This window comes from Falco rusticolus, chromosome 6 (genome assembly GCF_015220075.1).
Source record: "Falco rusticolus isolate bFalRus1 chromosome 6, bFalRus1.pri, whole genome shotgun sequence".
In the NCBI taxonomy this organism is placed as follows: domain Eukaryota; kingdom Metazoa; phylum Chordata; class Aves; order Falconiformes; family Falconidae; genus Falco; species Falco rusticolus.
In genome coordinates, this window is record NC_051192.1 from 6,958,327 (window position 1) to 6,983,212 (window position 24,886).

Sequence of the window (24,886 nt, forward strand, 5' to 3'; positions counted from 1 at the left end):
AAGTAGTAAAATGATAATGAATGCTGGCAATTTAATCAGAACAATTTACTTCTTTCCCTAGGTTTACTCTCACAGAGGGAAATGACTTGTTGAAACTAAACCCAGCCAGCATATCAAACTCAGAAGGGAAACCACACTTTTCAAGAAATTGAATTCAAATTGTTGGATTCTCACTTCTGCTATAGAAAGACTGAATTATTCTGCAGGGAAATCCTGGAGGTAGAATATTGGCTGCATTTTTTTATTTTTTCTGAAACTCATAGAAAACTTGAAGGTTTGTGCAGAAGCTCGTGGTGATCAACAAGAATAACCTGAAGGCATCTTTCTCCTGATTACCAGTACCATGCCACTGCACTACTCTTCTTAAAGACAAGCATAGGGGTTCATTCACGTAAACCTGTTCAGCCTACCTCTTACAGGGTAGGTCTTATTCTGCTGGCTGCGTAGCTGTAATAACAAAAAGCTCAAGATTTGCCAACTGCTTGAGAATTTATTCAATATCTCTGCCACATTTTATGTCTAAGCTGAAATGTGCGCCGCTGCAGCTGCTGTTAAGAGTTAGCTCAGGTACACCTACAGGAATGACAGGCATCACAGTGTTCCCAGAACCCTCAAAAACTTAAAATTGATGTGACAAGGAGACCAAACACATCGTGACATATGACGGTCTACACTTGTGTGCCTGTTGATGATAAAACACATTGCAAAGTTGGAGGGCCTTAATAAATGATTTTGTAGTCCATGAATTACAAAAGGCCATGACTTCACAAAGTGAGCACTGTTGCCAAAAATCAGCTGTTCCCTGTTATGCTTGGAAAGATGTAAGTGACTATATATGTTTCTTTGAAGTTTACCTACATGGTCCAGTGAGGAACATCAAAGTGGCTAGTTGGATCAGGCACTGTGTAGCTCTGTGAACTTCTCTTTTGGAAACAAAACTGGTAGTATGTCAGCATGTAGGCTGTGAACAAAACAAAAGAGAGAAGAAAAACTATTAAAATAGGTTATGGACACACGGGGGAGGCACAGCCATACAAGCCAAAGGCCTCCTTTGGACCAAGAGAAGGCAAAAACTATTAATACTTTCTATTGCTAAATATTTTATTCTTTTTAATCTTAGAGACCTAGCCGAAAATAGAACAATTAAACTGTGCATGTATCACAAATCTGGAGAAGTGGTACTGACAAGCCTTTGGGCTGCTCACACCTACCCCCAAAGGGCTACGCATGATTTTTCAAACCCAGTGACCAAATTGGAATGAGGGTAACAGTTTCTCCAAGACAGCACACATAAGTCTGCAGCTGAGTCAGCAAGGGAGCTTTGCTGGCTTGTGCCTGGAAATTGGCACCTCTGGGCAGAGAGAGAGATGGGATGCTGAGTTTGCCCAGACACCAGAAGCAGCTCAACAGTCTCTCAAGCTAACCAATTTAGAAAGCTGGTTTGGAATATTAATTTTCATATAAAAAATGTAAAAAGCTAGAAAAATAAAAACCCCTAACGTATTCCATACATTACATTTTCAGCTGCATTTAATATACTGTTGCTTTTAAAAGTTGACACAACTACAGAGGAAGCAAAAATAATAATAAAAACCTAAACAACACACTTTCCTCTGCAAAAATGGTAAACTACTAAAGCCAGAAGTGTAGGAGACTGATTAACCACTGACTACCATGTTCCCTTTCATTATATATAATTAGAGCCAAGTGGAACCATGTGCCCTCACTCATTTATTGCCTGCCATTGCAGCCTAAGGCTTCAAGACCCCTCTGAATAACAAACGCAGAAGAGTGATGCTGAATCAACAGATGCTCCATGTGTTTGCTCAGTGTCTCAGCCTTTATCAGCATGCCGAAGGATTTCACTCCCAGGTGTTATAACAAGAAGCAGCTGACCAGAGAAGGGAACTGACTGGCTATGCTGGATGCACAGTTTCCTGGGGGACAAAAAACCCCCAACAAAACAAACAAACAAACAAACAAACAAACAAACAAACCCAACCAAAAACCAACCAACAAACACACACACAAAACCCTGAAACTGAAAAACCCAAACCCACAACAACAACAAGGCTGAGATTATTAACAGAACTAGACTGAGATTATATTCCAGTTCATTTGCAGAACGGAAGAAAATACACATTTACTACCCAACACAGCACTTATAAGACAGCTCTGATACATCATGAAGCAGGAAAGTCTCTCCCTCCTCTGGTAAAACGCTCTCTTGGAAGACAGCCATGCCCTCTGTTAACCCTGCACAGCCAAGAAGCACAATGCATCAGAGCAGAGGCAAACCTTACACCAAATGAAGACAAGAGAGGCTGTATTTGCAAGAATGAGTGGAATGGAAGCAAGATCAGATGAAATACAGCCAGGAAGGAAGGAATACAGATTATTTGTTTTAGAAAGAGTGCCATGCAGTTCTTAACTGGAAGGAGCCTGGACACATCAGTGGCAAACTGTCATAAGAGCAGACATTGATACCCTTCTCCACCCAGGCCAACATTTAGGTGAGATACAATCACTCCAAACCCAGTTCCTGAAGCGTTTTTTTTTTGCTAGGCATTTCTTTGCTGAGCCATTACACTGCTACTCAAACTCTGTTTCTGCCACTGCTCCCAGACCCACAATGCAGAGGACGTGCAGCACCCTTAAGGAAACATGTCTGCACCGAAGGTCACCAGCAAAGAAAGCAAAACTCAGAGGCAAGGAGCAGCCACGGAGCTCACGTGCATCATTTAACCACCTCCCACATGGAAAGAGCTTTCACTCTAAAGCGATGCAGGTCTGTACAGGTGTTGCGGAGCCTTTGGTGGCAGAGCTCAATCTTGTGGATCAGGAAAGATGGTTCCAGACTTTTCAAAATAGCAGCTCTGGTTTCAATACTTCAGTGATGTGGCAGTGAATCTACACCTTAGTCATTCACTCTTCTATTAAACTACAACTTGCACAGCATGTGCTGGCTATTGTTGAATTGAAGTTCTAAAAGGTCCTTGGTGGAAATCTTATGTATGGTCACCCATGAAACAACAATGAGAATTAGACTTAGAAACACTTTAAAAATTAATAGTTCAATTACTTTTTTTTATATAGAAAATAGAAAGGATGAAAAGCATTACTCATTCACACTATCAATGCAGAAAAATAATTTTTAAAAATCTGCTTCATTGCCAAAGCCAGTTTTAAGTCACTTTTAAGACTGCAAATTCCTCCTTTTAGTTGAGGAATTACAGCTTCTGACAATTAAAACTGGAATTTTAATAATGTTTAATAATTTCCCTCTTATCAAGTTATTATGTTTTTAGCTTGAAATAAACTAACTCATTATTAAATTAGCTTTTCAAGCTATTCTCAATAAAGAAATTTTTTCCCAGTAATTTTCTACTATATTTTAATTTTATGGCATTACTATCAAGAATCCAGTTTTACTCCCCCAACAATGCAGGTTGTGACTCATAACTTTGGAATTCATTGCCCTAATTTACAATAAACAAAGACTCCTCAAATAAGCTTGTGCTGTTTGTATATTCAGCTACAAAACTAATAAACTCTACCCTCTATGAAAAGCAATCAAAATCTGTTGGCAATTCAGCTTGTGCGTCCATTTGAAGCAAACACGTCAAAGTTTTATCCCCACACATCTTTCCATCTTGGTCCAATTTGATTCTTTCAGAAAAGAAAGAAAGATTGTTATCTGACAGAAAGCATTTGGAAGTAGATGCTTATATGTTAATAAGAGGGTGGACCTGTAATACACATCATAAAATGTGGTTGCTAACATCTTAAATACCCAGGATAAAATCATGGAAGGTTGATTTGGATTTTACACCTGGAAAACAACGGTTTGAACTGTTCTGAGTTGATATAGTTCATTATTCCTCTATTCCTTCAGGGGCGCTTGTCCAAAAAAAAAACAAACCCCAAAACCAACCAAAACCCAAAAAACCCAGGCTGAAGATGAACCTGCACTTGGAAATTGAGTTCCTGTATATCATGAAGTAGGTTTCTCACAATCAGAAATAAATTTCACAGACTAGTAAAACTATGTGTATGATAAGATGGATATTTCACCTGAGTGTTTATCAACAGGTCAAGGTGACTTTATGGGACCTTTTTTTTTTTAAATGAACTTTGGGCAATTTTGGTCTTGCCCTGAGGAAAGAAAAAAAATTGGAGAGACGTAGTTACATATTTGTACTTTCTTGCCAAAATGATCCATGCCAAAATTAAATCAACACTGTACAAATCACGCTTATCATCCTCAAAAATGCCTATAGGTTTACCTTACACAGATGAAAGGCATTTTAATAGTTTTATGGCTATAACCCTGATGACTTCACAAAATCAGATAAAAGGCATATTGTAATATCAGCCTTGCAGTTTCTATTTCCAATGGACTTTAAAGGGCAGAGAATCTTTTGATTCTTGAGTTTCAGGTACAAAAAAGGCTGCAAGCTGAAAGAGGTGTCTCTGCCTTGCATGTCTTTCACTAGATCTCATTAGACAGAGGTTAAAATCATTCTGGACCAAGACAAGATCAAAGCTGGATGGTAAGAGACTGCAACTGCAATGTATATACACTGAAAAGCACCCCTGCACTGATACGAGGAAAACATGCCACACCTAGCTCAAAACAGCATTGCTTGCTGGGAACATGTTTTTTGTTGTTTATTTATTTTCACATTCTTAAGAGTTCGTTTTTTACCTTAAGGAAAGAGTCCATTCATAAAAAGAGATTTTTCTTGTACGACTGACAAAAAGAATCAAGCCAGTTTCCAAGCACAAGCTGCCAACTCAACTCAAGCCAGCACAGGTCAAAAGTAGGTAAGAGATCTGCAAAGTTGAGGTACTACAGAACTGTACAGCTTTCTGATTAGATAGCTCAAAAATGAGCACTATCAGTATAGTAATCATGGCTCATGCATTTAGAAGAATATATGGTAGAATAAGAAAAACACATTAAAAATAGAACTCTTTTTTAAAAAAAAAACCAAAAGTGAAACAAAATTGTTTACAATTTTTTCTGGAAATGTACTGGAGAAGTATTTTCAGGGTTTTTTGGGGTTGTTTTTTTTTTTTTTTTTTTTTGCCAATGTCTTTGTGAACTCACTTCTTGAAGTTTGGAGGCTAGACCTGTCAAATGGAGTTTAAAAGAAGCACAAGATCAATTTAAGTTCCATGTTTGTTATGGAAGTAATATTTAAAATGCTGAATCGCTTGATGTGCTCAAAGACCTCATTGCAATCACTGGCTATCAGTGGTCCCCTTCACACAATCTGAAACAATGGGATCACCATCTATAGCCCAATAAACATGTTAATATTGCATTTTGCGTTGAACTGCTTCAAAAGGCTACATTAAGAAAGAACAGTTCTAGAACACCCTATACATTAAATGGAAGAAGAAGGCACAGTCTCATTCTAGGAACTTGGACTTAAAAGACAAATTGATGCCCTGTGTCTGCTCTAAACAGTAGCGACAAAGAAAGTTCTTCCTGTATTGTGCAAATGTCAACTAAGTCACCACTGAACTGTATCATCTTCTGCGTTTCTGAGGTTGTAGCAGAAATTCCATAAGGCCAAAATAAAAGGACAAATTTAGTGTCAGACAACGGTTTGTTCAATTTATTCAACTTGTATTTTTAGAGGATGACTGAAAATTATAATTATAAAAATAATCCAGTTTAACTGAGATAAAAATTAATTATTAACATATTGAATTTAGACAATGTTCTCAAAAAAGAGGTGTCAATTCATAGTACTGGCTCAGCCAAATCTGTTTCAGCTGCTGAATAACTAGAAGGTTTAACTGTATTTTGAAATTCTGAGGAGTATGGTAAAACAAAATCAGGCTATTTCAGGTATGATTTTAATTTGGTAGTCTTATAGCTCAAAAATTGTTCAGCCTAGACATATCACATTTGTTTGACTCTAGAATCGTGACTTCAGTGTTTTATTGGCAAATTGAGTGGCTATTTTGGAAATAGATCTGCTCAGTGTAGAAGTGTTCAACTCAGTTCAGCTCATATACAAAGCATCTCATAAGTGTACTACAGTGTCTGAATACAGTAGCACAAGCAGTTAGGAAAAAGGAAAACATTCAGGAAAACACAATGACTAGAAGAGTACTTCAGTTTAATTGCTCTTTACCACTTACATATTCTATGTATCTGATATGTAATCACAAGGGCTTTTTAAAATCTGAGAAGTGATTAGAATCTCTCTTAGATTTTGATTCCTCTGGGTGCCTACTGAACGCCTGACTTCTAGCACATCTGTTTTTAAGAAAACAAAGATTATTTTTTTAAAACCAGTTTGTTAAATGTCATGTATAAATTTACATGACGTTGCAAGATTATCATGGCTAAACAGATGAAATCAGGAAGCTCACTTATTTGGTATACAGTTATCGGCATCAATAATCTAGGAAGTGATCCCACTAACTATAGATATCTTCACAGTTATAGGCATGTATCTCTGAGCTGTACAGACTGTGCAGTCAACACAGGAAAAGCTGCCATCAAAGGATGATTCAACAGAACTGATGTATTTCAGTTGTTGGCTCGAGGATGCGATGAAGTAAGCCTTAGAAGTAGCTCATGACTTCCATCCATTACACAGCACATTTAAATCTGGTTTGATGAATCCATCCCAATTGTTCGCTTCTCACGATCATAAATCAGTAACTGTAATAACTGTTTCTTGAAATCCCTTTCATCCACTGTTCAGACTATAAATATTCTGATCCATCCAGCCATTCAGGCTCCACTAAAGATATATACACATGGAAAAAACCCACATACTCTTTCTCACAGAAGTCAACCTTATCTGAAAAAAAAAAACCCCGTCCTGAGCAAACATACCACTCTGTTTCTTCCATACAGAGTTTCACTGTTAACAGTTAGTCAAAAGTTTTAAGCTATTCATGAGTCCCTTACAGACAGCCTTTTCTCCACCTATCACTGAAACTGAGAAAGATGTTTCCCCCTCTCATGGTTTTCAGTGTCACTGATTTCTCTAAACAACAACAATAACAAAAAAATCTCATAAACCAAAAGAAATTTCAATATTTCAGGAAATATTTGGCTGTGACATGTACACAAGATACATACCTGGTGTGTTAAGTCTGAGAGAGTAGAAAAGCGTAAGTAAAGTTTTGAATTATCATATGAGGCAGTGGAATGCAGTGCGATTAATATGCTGCTTTATAAGTTGGAAGCAGATGGACATTCCTGAAAAGGGATGGCAAGTCTGTTAATGGAAATGTGCTGCCTGTGCAGTGGGGTACCCAAGTAGGAGATGTCCCATAACTTGCTCCTTCCCAACTATGCCTGCTAGGCAAAGAGGAAAATCTCAATAATAATGAATTCCTTCCTAAACTCCATTTTGTATGAAGTATACACAAAATTACCCAACAATTGTCTTAATGAAACTTCTTATGAGAAATTATGGGGTTGATAAAGATGTTTATAAGCACAGAGAAGAGAGAAATTGTTGGCAAGAGGCAATAATCTCCCACACTCACCTACCAAAATCTACTCTCCTACGTCAAAAAAGTTAACAATATGTACACGCAAACCATAAACCACCCCCTAAATGAACCCAGACAGTGGCTGCAATGCAGCTTTTATATTCAAACATATAAAACTATGTCTCTGAGCAAACAAAAAAGGTCATGAAATATTAAATGTTCAGCTCCTTCCACACCCAAGAGCTACAGACACAACAGCTGCATTTGCATCTGCTGGAATTAGACTTCTGTATCCAAGAAGTTTTACTGAATCTATTTGTGGACCTGAAGAAATCACTTTTCGTTTTAAAATGTATTTTAAATTAAAGAGCAATTTTAAATCCTTACAGCTCAGAAAGGAACTGATCATTGTAAAACTGCCACAGGGTGAGGGCATGACCTGCGGCCAGGGCCACCTTGCCCACACACTGGCCAGGCCTGGCAGCCCTGCGGGACTGGCAGCCCGGCCGGCGGGCATCAGCTCCGGCCTGAATCCCAGTTCCCTGTACAGCGGGTGGCTTCCTGGGCCCAGGGCAGGACCCTGGCACACTCGATGGAGGCATCTGCACCATCTCCTGCCACTGTGGCTATCCCCTGGCACCCCAAGGGAGAGGCACAAATGGCGTCCCCGAGAAGGGGAGAGACATTCCTGCACACCTCAGGGACACAGCAAACGTGGTAGCGGTGGCATGAGCCACGTACAAATCTCACTTTGAATATGAAATAAATTGAGTGAACAGGGCTTGGGTTTACCTCTGCTGTGGGTGTGCGTGCCCAGGTGCCAGCGGGGGCTCTGTGAGGAGCGGCAGGGGCTGCCCCGGCTCCAGCGGCTCTGAGGTGCCACCGCAGGGCATGGCGGGGCCCGCAGCCGCACCTGGCTGCCTCACGGGAAGGGCAGCTCAGGACGGGCAACACACTTTATAACTTTTAAAAAATTGTGAGACGCAACAGTGTGAACAGCCCAGGGTGAGCAGGGTCACCCCGCAGCCCCGGGGGGGTCACAGCCACAGGACGTGCCCTGCAGGAGCTGCGGCCCGCGCAGGGCCCAGGCTGGAGCAGGGTCACGGGGCAGGGCAGGGCGGCCGCCCATGGAGGCCCCACAGCAGGGCAGGCAGCAGCGCCAGGGGGACGGGGCGGCACAGGGGAGCCGCCATGGGCTGAACACAGGCCTTGTCCCCGTCTCCCAGCAGCACCACAGAGGTGGCTGCAGCAGCTCAGCCATTCTGGTCCACAGCAGGGAGCCCTGAAGGGTTGCTCTTTGGGTGAACTAGGATCGAAACAAACTCCCACAGGCTACAGCTCCATACAGTGTGAAATGTCCAAGCTGTTGTGGGCAACAACCTCAGGCTTTAGCAGGATGCTTCTGCTACCTTGTAAAGGGAGTTCTGCATGGCCTGGCAGCCACTGCGCTCTCTGATGCCCATGTCCAAAGACACAGGTTGCCCATTTTGGATGCTGGTGCACAACAGGGAGATCTGCACTTCTGTATATGACAGCCTAACTCTACTTAAGCCCCAGGACTGTATATATATCTAGTAAAGTACCATTTACAGATGACAGCAACATCTAACATAACACAAACCAGTGTAGGAAAAGCTGCTGATTTTGACTTGTAAGTAAAATTTCTCATTGCTAAGGAATGCAACTTATCGCTCACTGCTTTTCTGTGGTGGTGTGAACAGCCATGAGGCATCAGGGCTGAGGAGCAAAAACGGAGAGAAGTGCTCACTGCAGGGACATACTACTGATCCCCTATGGGTGAGCATCACAAGGAAGCTCTGGAATTGCAAGATGCCTTTGCCCATGTCTGAAAATGTGCCAACCTCTGTAGATCACCTGCATTATGGCTTTCTGTGCAACTGAAGTTAAACATCTGTTACTAATTTTTTTAATCGAATTAGCATACAGAACTTCAGTATTGGAAAAAGCAGCTCAGCCATTTCTACCCTATCAGTATCTTGAATTTTGTTTGAATGTTTATACAAACTAAAAGATAACCAGTTTCGGCTGGTGGGGAGAAGGGACGAGGAAGCGAGGAAAGAAAAAAAAAAAAATATATATATCTGGAAGGAGAACAACCCTGACATGAAACCCTTATGTCATGCCACATTCTGTCATTAAATTGACAATTTAATCAACAAATCAGACTCCTAAAATTACAAAGTATATTATGTCACCCCAATGCCAATACTTTACTAAAACTAGACAGATGGCCCAGGAGAAATAAGCCAATGGCTTTCCTATCACCATTTAACTCTTCTGCTCAGATAATACAGGTTTGACTTTGCACAGGATTTATTTAATTCTGAGTATCGGAAAAAGCTTGCAACTGATTACTCCTGAGGGCAGTAGTAATCAACATTTGTTGGTGATATATGTTTGCTCAGGTGGGTTAATGTGAGAAAAAATACTGTAAATAACTCTGGAAGTATATAAACTCAGTTGGTGGTATATGAGATTAAGCTCTAATTGAGATGTTATCTATGAAAGGAACAGAATCACATATATCCTACCAGGACAGAGAGTAGGTGAGGACCAGAAGTTGTGTGCACTGTATGTAGGCTCTGACTTCCACAGTCAGTATCATAAGAACAGGCATAAGAACACTCCTGTGTCACAGTGCTGCTTGGCTATTCTGTGATTTTTCAGGTGATTACAGTAATGGAAGTGCTGTCATCTAGACAAAATGTAGAAGTAAACATTTCCCTTGAGAACTGAGAGCAACCCCAGTTGCATTTTCTAGCTGGGATAACCATGGGTTTTTTGCCTATACACATTTCCTTCTCTATTGCAATTTAAATCAACGAGCAGTAGTATTGTTTCTATACCTTCACAGTAGAAGTGATGTGCCCCAAAGCATAATAATTCTGGTTTTCCTGTATATACAGTTTTCAGAGTGATGCTTTGGGAAGCAAAGAAAACAATGGGGGTTTTTTTGATAGATGCTAAGAGCGGAGATGACTCTAGATTTTTAAATATTTAAGAAAACTAAGACACCTCAGAAACTGGGAAGAGGATTCATTATCTGTTTTCTTTCCCATTACAGGCAGAGGTGAAATTATAGTGAAAGCCCCTTTTCCTCCTCGAGGAAAGGTTAACTATATCAGACCAATCTCAAAGTGATGTGAACCAATGCTGCCCGCAATACTAAAGTTTTCAGGAACCTAGCTAGGTTCTGTGTAAAACAAACAAACAAACAAAACCAAACCAGACAAACACACACACACAAAAAAACCCCCACCAAAACCCAAACAAAACCAAAAAGATCTTTAAGCCAATAAACAAATCTGAAGGTAAGAAGAAAAGTCCCCAGGTTAGACTGGCAGGGACTGTTAGTTTTTATTTTATTATTGCCTTTCCCTGGAATACAGGATGCTGTGTATTCCCTACAAATATGTTTTATTTAATGTATTTTCTGCTTCTACAGGCACTTAGGCTCTTGGCAATAGCCTTCATTTCTTATACTCTGTTTCTGAGACATCCTATAATTGTGGTTTTTGACCTTTTATTGTAAGTCATAAGTTACATGTAAGGTCTTAAGTGGCCCCCCGGAGCATAAGAGCAAGATGTACTGTGAACCTTCTGAACTACACATTCACTAAATAATTGCAATGTTTGGGGATAATCCTTAAAAACACAGGTGCTTCCATTCCTATGGCACACAATCACATTACCTTTATGTTTCTGCTGAAGTAATGCAATTCCAGACTTAATAACAATATTAAATTGCCTAATTAATTTAGAAGCATTAAAGCACACCAAGATGTATTGAGACAATTAAAGATCTTTAGCAGCATTGCCTTATGACAGTTGCTGCCTCTGGAAGACGACATGTTAGCATACAATCAGCCCAAAGAAGGGCTCTCACTGGGACAAGATTTTAAAATTACTTCATAACAAAAATTCTATGATCATCTTCATGGGGTTCATGAGTCAAAAAAAGTCCTGATTTATTACAAGCTAACAATGAAATTACAGAAATTATGTATCTTGCTGACAACACAGAAAATGAGACAGAAAGCTCAGCTATTTTTCTAAATGCAGTAAGAGGAATTATGTCAAAGGCAGAGTTAAACCCCCCAAAGTCTGAGCTCAGGTAACAATCTTGCACTAGCATAATAAAATGCCAATGCAGAATACCCAACAGAACTTACTGTGTTGGGCTTTTTCTTGCAGAAAATGTGCCTGTATGGGTAACTTCTGAATTAATGGGTGTGGATTCCACCCAAAACTAAGTCAAGAGTCTGAATAAAAATCCCGCATTTTCCTTCACTAGTGATACAGTGAAGATCTGAAGATTTTCCAAGCCAGCAAATATCACCCTCTTTACAGCCATATGAAAGTGGTCTGAAAACCATTGATTGCTAAACTAAACGGCTAAAGCTTGTATGAAGGTCTGTCAGAGCAACATGGCTTACTCAGTAATTCCTACATTTCTACTTGGTTTGTTTGTCTATAGTTTAGTTAGCAACATTTCTGCTCAGAAATGCAAGCATCAAGGACATATAATGAGAAAATGAGTTTGATGTTAATTATTCCTGTGTATGACATTTTATGGTTTTCTATCATAACACCCCTAACCTTTCTAAACATACGCCAATGGAGAAATCAGTTGGCTTCATGATTCATAACTAAAGTTTGGCTTTGCCATGATCTCTACCAAGGACAGCATGTTGTTGAACTGAGCCCCAAAGCTGAGCTGAGAGCAAGGCATTACTCTACACATCTGCTCCAAATTCCTCCTTGTTTCAAAGATAATGCATCCCTTAACCATCCTTATCCATGGGAAAAAGACTGACCTTGTATTGAACGGATTATTCTGAGCACACAAAGCTACGCTACCACCCATTCAGCACCACTCTTTCAGCATGGGTCTTGGTGGTCCTGCAGACATCTTCCCCTCCACTGTACACCCTGGTACAGCATAGTTCAGCTCCAACAGGCATTAAGGCAGTACTTCATTCCCTCCTATTTTATTTTTTTTTTAAAAGTGCTGTCAGCCAAGCAAATATATTGCTTGCAGACAGCAACACTAGCTGTTCCAACTCTGAATGTTATCATATTCCTATAGCTATTCATCTCTTTAGAAAAGAAATTGCCTGTATGTGCTTTTTTCAGTTTAGGAATCAGGTCATAATCTCACTCTGCATTAAGTCAATAAAAGAAATCTAGCGTCAACCTGCATGAAGCAAATATAATGTAAAAAGAGAAGGAAGCATTCCTAGTTGCTCAATATTGGTCCTATTCTGGAAGAAAAGCTTGGCCAAGCACTAATGAAACTGCTTCTGATGTCATCTATTCATTTGAGTAGTACAGTTTTCTTATGGGGAGCTAATTTAACAGGAGTATCAGTTCAAACAATCGGATGGTTATACTTTAGTCATTTTCAAGGACAGTCTTTCTACCTTGCAGCAGATAAATAAATTTCATCTACAAAAATTTTTTCCCTACCGCATAACTTCAAAAAAGTGAACTTTTCAAAGCCCTGCTATCTGTATGGTTACACAGAGTAGCTCTTTCTCAGCCCAGCAAACACAAGGAACAGCTGGGACGGGAACATTTTAATAAGCCTGTAAATTCAAAAAGCAGTGTGAAATTATGAAAAGTGTGTTGATGCCTCAAACACTATTATATATGCATTAGATGTAAAAATGTCACTTATTAAAAAATATACCACTCTGTGCTCTGAAAGAGAAGAAAGCAGAGTAAGGAAATGTGATGCTTAAGAGTAAAGGCCCAACAATGCAAGCTCCCGTGTCAGGTAAGCCTTCAACCAGGTGGAATCGTCGCCTTTTTTCAGGCAGAAAGAGTGGCTGTTGCTTGTTTACTTGCAGATTTCAATGAGACACTTTTCAAAGCAATGTTAGCTGAAACAGAGATTTGCTCTGGTGCCGAGACTAGAATTTTATAATGGAAATGACTCTGACAATTGCTTTAACTTAAAAGAAGCTTATCTTTTCACAGCTGTCTAGCATTCAAATGACTTGGTAAACTCATGATACTCTCCTCAGTACATCAATGTACAACCAATCTGTGTCCATTTAAATATAACCCTTTCTCTAAGTTTTTATACTTTAATGGAGAAGAAGCATGTATCTTGTTTTGCGGTAAGGAGGAAATTCCGCTCTGAACAATAGTTTGTTTCTGGTCTTTTTAATGGTGCAACAGTACTTACTAAATGATAGGGCAAATTTGCTGGGCTTTACCCTAGTTTTTTCTCCCAAGTGTGAGATTCTAAAAAAACATCTTAAATACACATGAAGTTATTAGAAAAATAGCTTATCACCAACATACTCTGTTGCTCTGCAGTGATAGGTTATTGCCCATATCCTTGCCTGCCAGTAATCCCAATTAGTAATTAAAGCTGCTCCAACACGACTACACTACTCAACTGAATTCTCAACTCAAAAGGAAGAGATACAAGGAAAGAAGTCACTCCACTTTTGAATGCATCTTGCTCAAGATGAAGAATCCATGATGCTGGTATAATTTCTCAAAAAATCTATGCACAGCATTTATACTAATTCACTCTTAGACACTAAAGCTTTTAGGAGAAGAAAAAAACCCAAAACAAATAAACACCCAACTCAACTAAAAAAACCAACGAAGTATCGCCAGGAGCCAAGATTTTAGGGTGATCCCGAATTTGCATTGCACTCTTGGAAGGAATTTGTATGCTTTGCTGAAATAATGCTGCTGCACCAAGCACCCCGCTAGCCTCGGTGCCAACCAGTTTGTAGAGCACAGCAGTTCCCCTGGGCTCCTCACACAGACCAGCGAATCTCATGCGAGGATTAGTCCCTAAGTAACAAAGGAACCACACAGGTGGCTCCAAACCAAAGCCTCAAAGAGAAGTTTCCAGCTACACTTTTCTTTATTTCCCTTTTCTTGCCTTTCTTAAATATAGGCACAGTTTTCCCATAACTTATAGCACACGATCTATATACATCTATCTCTCTGTTTAAGAAACTAGTTTGCCGAATTCTCCTACAAGGATTGATAAAATGACAAGATTACTACATGCTCCATGGCAGCACATTCCAGAACATTGCACTGCAAGTCATATCAGAAAAACATGTTGAGCTGTAGCTCATTCACTAAAAGGAAATGAAATTTTTCTTCTTCCAGGGAACCACTACAATTTCTTATACCCAGATTAATTTGTATCTACTTTAATTTTCCAGCCACAGGATCAGAAGATCAGCTACTTCTCAATTCTGTATCTGTAAGAATTCAAGTCAAAATACAAAAAGCTTCAAAAAACCTTTTAACAAATACATTACATCAAGAGTAAAATACAGATACAGATCTAGTGATAAAACAAAACACACCAAAAAAAAGATGATTAAATTCTAATTTGTTACAACACCTCAACTGATGCTGAGGACTGTTTTTTTCCACTCAACAGAGAAAAGTCTAACTGAAATCTTGTAAGAATTTTAATAATGAAAAGCCTTATTTGCTGTAACACAGAAGTCCTTTTACTTGTTCAGAAATTTGAAAAATAGCAAATTCCTACCTGAGGTTGACATATCTTCAAATACATTATAGCAAGGAAACGAAAAAAGGACAATTAGAAAATGGTCTAATTCCTCCTAATGCAATATCTGTAATTTCTCTTATTTCATCTTTTTACTTGTAACAATAAATCCCAAGTTCCTCTTTAAAAGAAGGTATTCTTACATCAATGTACTGTCTATGTTGACATTTTCAAGATTACTTGAAGTTCTTTTTATTGCCAAAGCAATTCAAAGAATCCAGCAGATGCAGCCTGTTCGATTCAGGTTATTTCTTCAAAGAGAATCCAAGTAGATGTTAAAAGTATTCCAGGTTTATATGCTTACTCAAATTGGAATGATTTATTTTTTAGCTTTCAGATATTTAGTTATAATCAGGTATCAATTCATGCAGAAAAATACTACATTGTGAAAAAAAGTAAAAGCCTTTTGGAAAATAGTTGTTGAAGTGTGATGTGGGTTTGGTTTCATCTCCACATTTTTACACTTTTTTTTCTTTTTTTTTCTTTTTTCTTTTTTTTCTTTTTTAACGTGATATCTAAACTTCCTCAAATTTTATGTTCTGGTTTTCTTTTTTTCCTGACAAATAGTTATCAAGACAACAATCTTGATTATCTATGACAATAATCAATGACAAAAACCAGAAACCAGGTATTTTACAAATAACTGTCAAGTCCACTTGTGTGGTTAGATAACGATTTAATTTAATTGTCAAAATATATGCTCTCTATTTTTAGGTTTCCTGTTACCATTGTTAACATAGTAGGCTGGTACATGTTTTGAAATCTTGAATATTAAGCATTATATTTACTTGAAGCTGAAACTCCATATCATTGAGAAAATACTCTTGAGTTGTACTTAGCGGTAAATATTTTCCTTCGGAATGCCTGAAAGCCCACTAGGCTATAAAGAGCCCCTGATTACCTATTTGCAAAATAGAACCTGCAGCCTAAGAACACCTACCAAAAAAAAAAAAAAAAATCACATAGACAAAAGTCACATAAAGCATATTTTTGTTTCCAATTTAAAATCAAAATATCTACTTGTTCTTTCCCTTTGCCTCCACTTTGTGCCTTGTAGCTCCCAAGCTTTGTGAAATTATTTGCCACAACTCAGCTGTTTTGGCTTTTCACATGCTGATGTGAAACACAGCAGCCATCACAACAGACTACCCACAGCTGTCCACTCGCCTTATGATTATGCAGCACATTCAATTTACACCATATGTTTGTACTTTCTAACTGTATAATAATCTGCATCTTTGGACTCTGTGGCAAGATATAACGTGCAGATCATTTCACATCTGAAGGGCACTTGGAGGGGACACCACATTTAAGAGGCCAGGAAGCCACTTCATTATGAGAACAGCTCAGAAGTTCTTCCAGTGCATCTAGCCCAGCTGCCTGAGGAGCCCATCAAGAACCAGATGTTACAAAATATCTCACAAGCACTTGCCATTTGCATCCTGTGATTGCCATCCAAGAAGGAAAAAAGGTGGAGGAACCATCTGATGTGACAGCATAGCTGGCAACCCCTGCAGAGCTGTATCCTGATCAAATGATTTACAAGAGTGTTTGAAGTAACAGATGAGTATTAACGGGTAATTAATGATGGACAGCATGTTTGCTAACAAAACATAAACATTTTTAGCCAGGAAAATACAGATTGAGTTATTTATTTAATCTTCCCAATTAGTTACAATTTTGCAATAACATAAATTTAACTTGCTTGTTACCACAGCAAGATACACATAGCTAAATTCTGGGACGTTATGAATAGCTTGGATGGCAAATGTGATGGGAGTAATTTATTTTTCATTTGCATTAGTCTTGTATTTTATTTTGCAAAATTAACAGTTGGGGTTTTTTTCTTTCATTTGTGCCTGGGGATACATACCTGTATGGTTCACAAGATCCATTACGTGGTTTACAAGTAGGTAATAAATGAATAGTGAAATGGACAGATTAATAATGTAATTTAAAAACTCAAGACAACTTTTTGTTCAACTATCAGAAATAATAACTATAAATGTGCACATGCATTAAAGGACACTTCATAAACTATATTATATTCAGGTTATTTTGTGTACTTTATAAGGTTTGTTGAAACCTAACAAAAGTATGTTTTTCTAGGGAGCTGCTTCTGAATTCTACGGTTCATAGATCCAAAATAAGCAGCTGGCATAAAATTACTTTAAATTCATTAACCATGTGATCCCCTCATACATTCATGTTTCTGACAGGAGCATCTACTGCAGAAAGCAAAGCTTAGAGTAAGAAAATATCCTAGAGAGTAATGAGTAAATTATTGTCTACCCTGTGTGGAAATGGTACTTTTTTTTTTACTTTTTGTTTGTTTGTTTCACCAAGTAAGTTTCAAACTGGACAAATTAAATTGAACTAAACTTCTATAGGAGATTGTACTAACTGGATCTTAATACTACTCTGGCTGTAATCTCTGGTCTGCTCTTCTTGCCTCTGTAACTGCCCTGAACATCATCAGATGAGAGACAGTAATCACAAAGAAGCTAAGCACAGCATATTATCTGTCCTCGGAGCATCACTAAAGCAGAAGCATCCTCTGTTAGCTACTCTTACACAGTATCTGCTGTGTATTACCTCTAGCAGATGCAGACCAAAGAAAGGTCATTGCCTCAAAGGGTAGTAGAGATGAATGGAGAAATGGAGACAGGCAGTTATAAGAAAAGCCAGCAGCCTGACCACACTTTGCCTTGGGTGATTTGTCTTGTATAAGTTCCCAGAAATATATACGGAACTCAGAGGAAGAGACAGTCCATAACCCATGCACTCTTCTTGAACCAGCATTCCCATTCAGTATTTTACTCCTCATCCTTAAAACAATCAGATAACTTTCCCTTTGAATTGTGACTTCAAAGCAATCAAAGTTTGGATCCAAAAAAGTTTTCTGATTATATACTTAACCTAATAAAAAGTAGCACACAGGATGATTTACAAAGTATTCTCCTATAAGGGATGACAATTTCTTTGGAATCTTTCCTGTCCCAAGCATCCCTGGGATGATCATTAAACCTTGGCAGTTTAAAGACTACCTCTACGTATTTATCAAATCCTACTCCAGCTCCTACAGGATAAGATGAAAGGATAGCATTACTAGCCAGGCTCAAAAGTTATGGCAGTTTCAAATGCAGTGCACTTAACTTGATGACAGAATTTTATTTTATTCTAAATAGAATTTTGAGTGTTTTTTCATGCTGTTGTTGTGGGGTTTGTTCTTTTTTTTTTCTTTTTCCCCTCCTTAAAGTAGGATAAGAAGTCATAAAACACTGTAAGTAAATGGAAGAGGGCAGTGTTTTCTAAAGAGACAGCTGCAATGGTCCAGTAGCTATATGAACAAAAAGGAATATTATAAAATGCATTGGAGGAAAAAAAAACCCACACCTCTCCAGTTTTTTTACAAGAGTCAACACAAAACATAGGTGACTTCTACATGCACTGTAACTGATGACCAAAACCTGGCTTTTATTCTCAAAAGAACCACCACTACCTCAAAAAAACCCCCAAAAAACCCCCAACAAACCAACACCCCCCAGCCTCCTGCCCTCCCACCCCAGGTTCTATAGGCGTTTGCTTGCAGTATTACAAGCTACCTCAGCCTTTGCTGAGAAATGTGTTTTAGCTTCAGATCCAACATTTCCTCGCTGCAGTTCTTTGGTTTTTCTTCCCGAGAGCAAGTAGGTCTCTCCTGTGAGGATGCTTACACTAAACTCATGACCAATGTGGCTGCTGACTACCCCACTGTGGTAAGGCAAAGTGGCAAAACACTCCCCTTTTCCTCCCAAAATTACATAGGATATAATATTCAAAGAACACTTTGAAAAGAAAAGCAAGCAGCAGCCTGAACCCCACTATATCAGATTTCATGCTACATTTAGGAGGGGGGTGTGTGTCTTGATACCCCTCTTGATGATCTTTTTTTCACAACAAGTAGTAACTGAACTGCTACATCAGCATCACAGTAGTTTGGAAGTTTCAGATGTTTAAATGTTGTGTTCTGAATTCTTTTGCCACAGTCTATTTTGTTGCTTTATACTTTAAATTTTGTATTCTGAACAGGGCTTTGCATGGGGATTTTGGAGGTTGAATCATGTGGAAGCACAGACAAGTAAACACCATAAAAAAGCTGGAGACAGTTTGCAAACAGCAATCTCAGAACAAGAAAAACCAAACATATTACTTTCATTCCCAGACAGCTTCCACTGCCAGGTGCCCTCAGAAGGGCAAGAGGTGGCCTCTAACCAGGTCACGGTATGGAGACCCACCACCATGGTGTCCAAGGGAGCAAGGGCAGAGCAGAGCTCTCCTTTGACTTCCGGTAGGGAGTAGAAAGGACACTTAGAATCTGGACCTACTTCAAAAAGATGCCCTATCAGTACCAGAGAGAGAGAGACAGAGAGAAGGAAATGCACCAACTGTGCTCTAATTTACTTTTCCAGTTATTATAAAGTATGATATAAAGCTGAAAAGTATGGTAAGGAGGGCATGAACCTGGTGATGAGGCACAGTAAGTTGTGACCTTCAACTATGAAAACCTGTAAAGAAAAAACATGTGAATCAGTGTTAATTGAAGCACAGGAAAGAGAAAAGCAAGTCCAAGAACTGTGGAATTTATTCAGGGATATTTACAGATTAGTAATATTTTATAATATAACAGTTGAATAGAAAATTAGGTATGTTATTTGCTTTCACACACTTTAAAAAAAAATAATTACAAAAAAAACCAAACCAAAAACAACAATGAAGAAAGGAAACTAAAACAACCCAAACACTCGATTCCTGGGATAATTTTTTTTCAGCCTTGCTTGGGAAATAAATAATAAAGACAAGGGAATACAATTCAAGTTACAAGTAACGTATCTACTTCCTCAGTTAATAACTAATTATGATGAGATATTTAACTTTCCAAGAATATTCATATATTCACAAAAAAATGAAAGTTACTATATCTTAGCCAGGAAAGGATCTTTCAGCAAGAGCAAAACACCCAAGTGGATCAGAAAAAAATACCAGGTGTCACTAAAACGTCTAAGGAGATTTCTTTCTAAAGAAAGTTACAAAAATCAAATGCGTTGGTCTGAAAAAAAGGTTACTGAAGAATCTGAGATAAGTAGAAAGCTCTGAACAAGCCAATCACCTAGCTGATGCTCTTCCTTAGTCTTCTGACATTTCTCTTCTCGTTTTAGGCCACAGATTTGTACAACCATGCCCTTGGCTAAGTATTTACAGTTTTATTTACAAACATGAAAATAAAATAAATCTAAGCCTCATAGCTATAGATGAACAGCAGTCCAACGCATAAAAAGATAATGTTACATCTCATTTTCTATTTTCTCATTTTCAAAGCCAGCTCCGTGATTTTTTTTTGAGGGGGGCTACTTCATCATTCTGATTAGACTTGGGCAATCCTGGAAGATTTAAGGTAACACACTTTAAGGAGTTCACAGAAAGAAAACCACCAGTGAAAGGAAAACTGTTTGAAGCCTGACTTGGCTAGAGGAAGGAAGAATCTGCTTCTAAACAGAGGATAAACATAGAAAAGAACATCTTACATCCCATCCTGAAAAGCATGTCTGCTGATAGGAACAGTGCTTACGTGGACAGCAAGGTAACACCTTTAGTAATTGCTAACAACCATGGTGAGGTTAAGGAACAAAACTGGGAAAGTATGTTAAGCCTACTCAGTTCTTTTTTAGCTATTGCCAGCCTTTTGGGTGATAGCACTGCTGGAAAGCAAAAATACATTTTTTTTCTGCAAACAGACTAAAGAAAAAAATGTATTATTCTTTGTGCAACTTTAGTATTACTTCCATTGAGAGACGCCTATTAGAGCTGGAAGCTCCACACCACTATAAAGATGACTAGGATTTGGTAATCTATCAAGCAGAAGAATGTCTACAGAAGCATCAATTATCTATAACCTTGTTTAGTTTTATTTTGGTTTGGGTTTGGGGTTTTTTTCATATTTTACTTAAGATTTAGGCGCTCTGATCTGCTCTAAGTGGTCAGGTTAGATGATGAATACTTCAGGTAGCTTCAGTGCAGTACACTCCATATCTGAATGGCTGCAAAATAAAACTCATCAACAAAGTTAAGCCAGAATAAACTTTCTGACAAACTCCTCCTTCCCAAAGACCTTTCAGCATCTGAACTAGACAGTACTGTCAGTACTCTCTCACCATCACTCTTGTGAATTTTCTTCTATTCTAGATAATTAAGTCTCTTGTACAAACCAAACCAAAACTTTTTCCAGTCAAATCCTGAGTAAGCAGCAAGGCAAATCCTGTGCAAAAATGCTTGTAATTCACATTTATCTCAAATGCTATTTCCAGAAGAAACCAACATTCAAACTCCGCAATTTCAATGTAAATTAAGACTCTTCAAGCATAAGAAATGTCAGAAATTTTGTTTTGACACAAACAAGTCTACTTCTGATATCAGTGGACTGAATTGTTTGCATTTAAAGCAAACTAAAGCACTTAACCAGAAGATACCAGTGACATGACTGATTCCTATTGGAAACTGATATGATGTTACTGAGCACTTCAGTTGATACTATTGCTACAACTGTTTTTTGATGAAAATGACTTGATTTTTAATTCCTAGCATCAGCTTTTCAAACCATTTCAAATATTATGGAAAAGAGATTACTTCCTCCAGTGCCTGACTGGCTCATATTAAGTCTCTTTAAGTTCCACAGCACTACGCATGTCAAGAAGCATGCTAGAAAATTACCATCTCCTTTTACAAGATTTTATAAAGGTGAAATGCATGCTCAGTTACAGATTCTGGCAGTGCACACCATTTGGTCTAATTCCAGTTCTCCAGAACGCAGAACGTGACAAGTAGCAGCTTCTCCATTTTTCCGCAGAATAACAGTAACCATTGAACTTTGCAGGAAAAAGGTATGATGGTAACTTGTTTTCTGAAGTGGGATCAACAAAAAAATGTCAGCTCCAATAGATACAAATAGACAGCAAAATATTGAAATGAACCTAAGAAATACATGGCACTGACACAACTGCATTAGCACCCAGCCATTACTCCCTCCAACAGGCATAAACTATTTTTCTCTTTTATATTCCATGCAAGACTGTTACTTGGCTTTCTGAGCTTTGTGTTTGATGCTGACTTTTGCTACGCAACCAACTGCACAAATTGTGACATGCTTATTACTGGACTAGAACTGTCTTAGGCTAATGTGTTTAACCTTCTGCTTTCAATTCCGTGTGTGTCTCTCTGCTTTTACACGCTGGCTATACTGTTCTGATGTACTGTGATATACAGAAGGATAACAATGGTAGAAACTCCCTATCACACGGGTTAATAAGTTTGAACAGAATGAACAAAAAGAGGTTTGCCTCTTGGTGCAGATTATACCTGTATTTCTGGGTGATCCTGAAAGGCACAAATCTATTATTAATGACTATGAAAGTACAACCTGAGATGCTGAATACAGAAACACCTCAATACAATAATAGAATTTATAGATATTTTTTTTCTTTATAAAAAGAAAGTGCTAATTCCTGGTACTTAAGGTATTAACATTTTTATGAGCACTGCAAAGCTCTGAAGTGTATCATTCACTTCCACTTTTGCCGGTACTGCTCCACACCTGAAGCCAGTTTTCTGTCAGTTTGGATTAAGAGCCGCTTTACCATTAAATGGCAGCAGCAGAGTCATTTACAATGTGACAGCTACATCTTTTATCAGGAGAAACATACTCAGAGCATTTAACCAGTTTTTAAATTCATACACACTATTCTAGGGTGAACTACAAAATGCTTCTGAATGATGCTTTAAATCTTGTGACTTATTTTGCTTTTGTCACATGGAGGTTATAACAGGTAAGCAATCTCTCTGGATATGTGCAGAAAGATTTAAAGTACAGCTTGTGATGTAAAACATTAGACAACCTCTTTGCAATCTCCTTTCTTCCTTTTTTTATCTCTCTCAAGAAAAAAAAGATGGATCAGTTTTCCAATCTGTTTCACCACATAGCTGCACAAACAGTTCTGCGGTAACACAGGAACGTGTGACAGGCAGAAAATACCAGGCTTCAGCATAGCTGGATATCTGTACTGTGAAACCCAAGATTAATACTGCTTTGAAGTTGTTGGTGCTGCTGAGACCGCAGAGTATCCTTGCCTTCACGTGACATTACTGGAGACGAATTATTCACAGTTCTTAAAGTTCAACATCTATCTCTGCAGAAACTGAGACCGCACAATTAAGAAACAACGCAGAACCTTCTCACTCAGATCTATCCTTTCTTTACTGTAGAAGCAATATTACTATTAGCACGGTTATTAACTAGTGTTAATAAGTCATATTGACACTGCAGAACCATCGTATCCACAGAAGATGGAAATGGATAGGAAATAGTTAGCAACTGCCTAATTGTTGTTCATGATTAGATACAGAAGAGAATCCAATTTAAACTCTTAAATCCCAGGATGAGGTAGACGTAACATCAGTTGGAAGAGATCTCTATTTTAAGAAACTATAGATATATTTCACTAGAATTATTAAACACCTGAGTTTATGTGGGCTTCACCAGGAGAATTTCCATAAGAAGCATGATAGACAATTTTTTACAACTGGGAAAATAATTTGTGCATGATGCTTTCTGGATGAATCTAATGTAAATCAACTTTTCCTTTTAAACCAGAAGGAATAAGCCAATACTCTTGTTTAATCAACGAACACCACGAACTTCACACCTTTGCCACAAGGCAAAAGATTTTTTGAGCTAAATTGTGAAGCACTGCATTTGATACAGTGCCCTGTGGAAATTTAGAAAGACGGTATCTGAAAACCATCATGAACATTAATTCTGAAAATTTACCCAGGATATTTCCCAAATGATAAGTGAGTCTTTTTTTCTTGTCTTGATCACTTTTATTGGACACTAAATGCCAGGCTCGGCCCTGTTGACTTGTTGAGTGCAAACACTGAATGCCATATACATGCACAAAGCAAAGAAATAGTCATTTTGAGAAGAGTTTTAGAAGCTTTTCTCTGAGTTTCATACACATAGATAATGACAAGTAAGCTCAATAGCTGAGAGGGGATGAAAAAAACATCTACTCTGTTCAAAACTAATCTAACAGAATCGTCCTGCACATATTATGTATGAAAGATTATGACAGATTGTTGAGTTAAAAGCTTTTATTGCCGTGAGATTGGACTGCATGCATCACTTGCTGATGGAAAAATATCGCAGGAATGATGAGAATCACATCAAAAAGTACATTCAGCTCTTTACATCACCTTAAATTCCATGGTCATTTTCTTTGCCTTTGCCTCCTCATTTTAAAAAGAATGAACGGTAATGGTTACTATAGCAGTAATACTGTACTATATATGTTTCCCCCCACCCCCAACCAGAAATATCCCAAAACTTTCCTTAATAGCTGGTTAGGAAATTTCTAGTTCATATTTTACTCTTTGAACTTGAAACTAGCATAACTGTTACATCAGCCAGAATAAATCAAAGCAAGTCAGAGGCCTGGTCTAAGAGCTGAATTGGGTCTTGGCTGCTTCTGAGCATAACTACGGATGGAAAGTACTTACGTACGTCCCCTCAGCGTTGCAGCAAATCTCATACACGCCTCTGGATTAAGCATTTAAAAACATCAACTACATGGCTTGTGTAATATGTTCACAGGTAGCACAGTTGCTAAAATAATTTGAATCTATCCAACTGTACTAGATACAAGTATTTAATAATGCAGCATTACCTTCAGAACAGCCTATTTAATAGCATACATTACCTAAAAAACAGAATGCATTCTAAATACATCTTTTTAATAACTTTCA

General features: G+C 38.2%; 1 long non-coding RNA gene across 1 annotated transcript in view; it reads right to left on the minus strand.

Moving 5' to 3' along the window:
* Positions 1–864: 864 nt before the first annotated feature.
* Positions 865–24,886, minus strand: part of LOC119150530 — a 155,079-nt gene continuing 131,057 nt past the window's right edge. The window contains exon 3 of the long non-coding RNA XR_005105103.1: positions 865–961. This is a non-coding gene — a long non-coding RNA (uncharacterized LOC119150530). The remainder of the gene's footprint in view (positions 962–24,886) is intronic.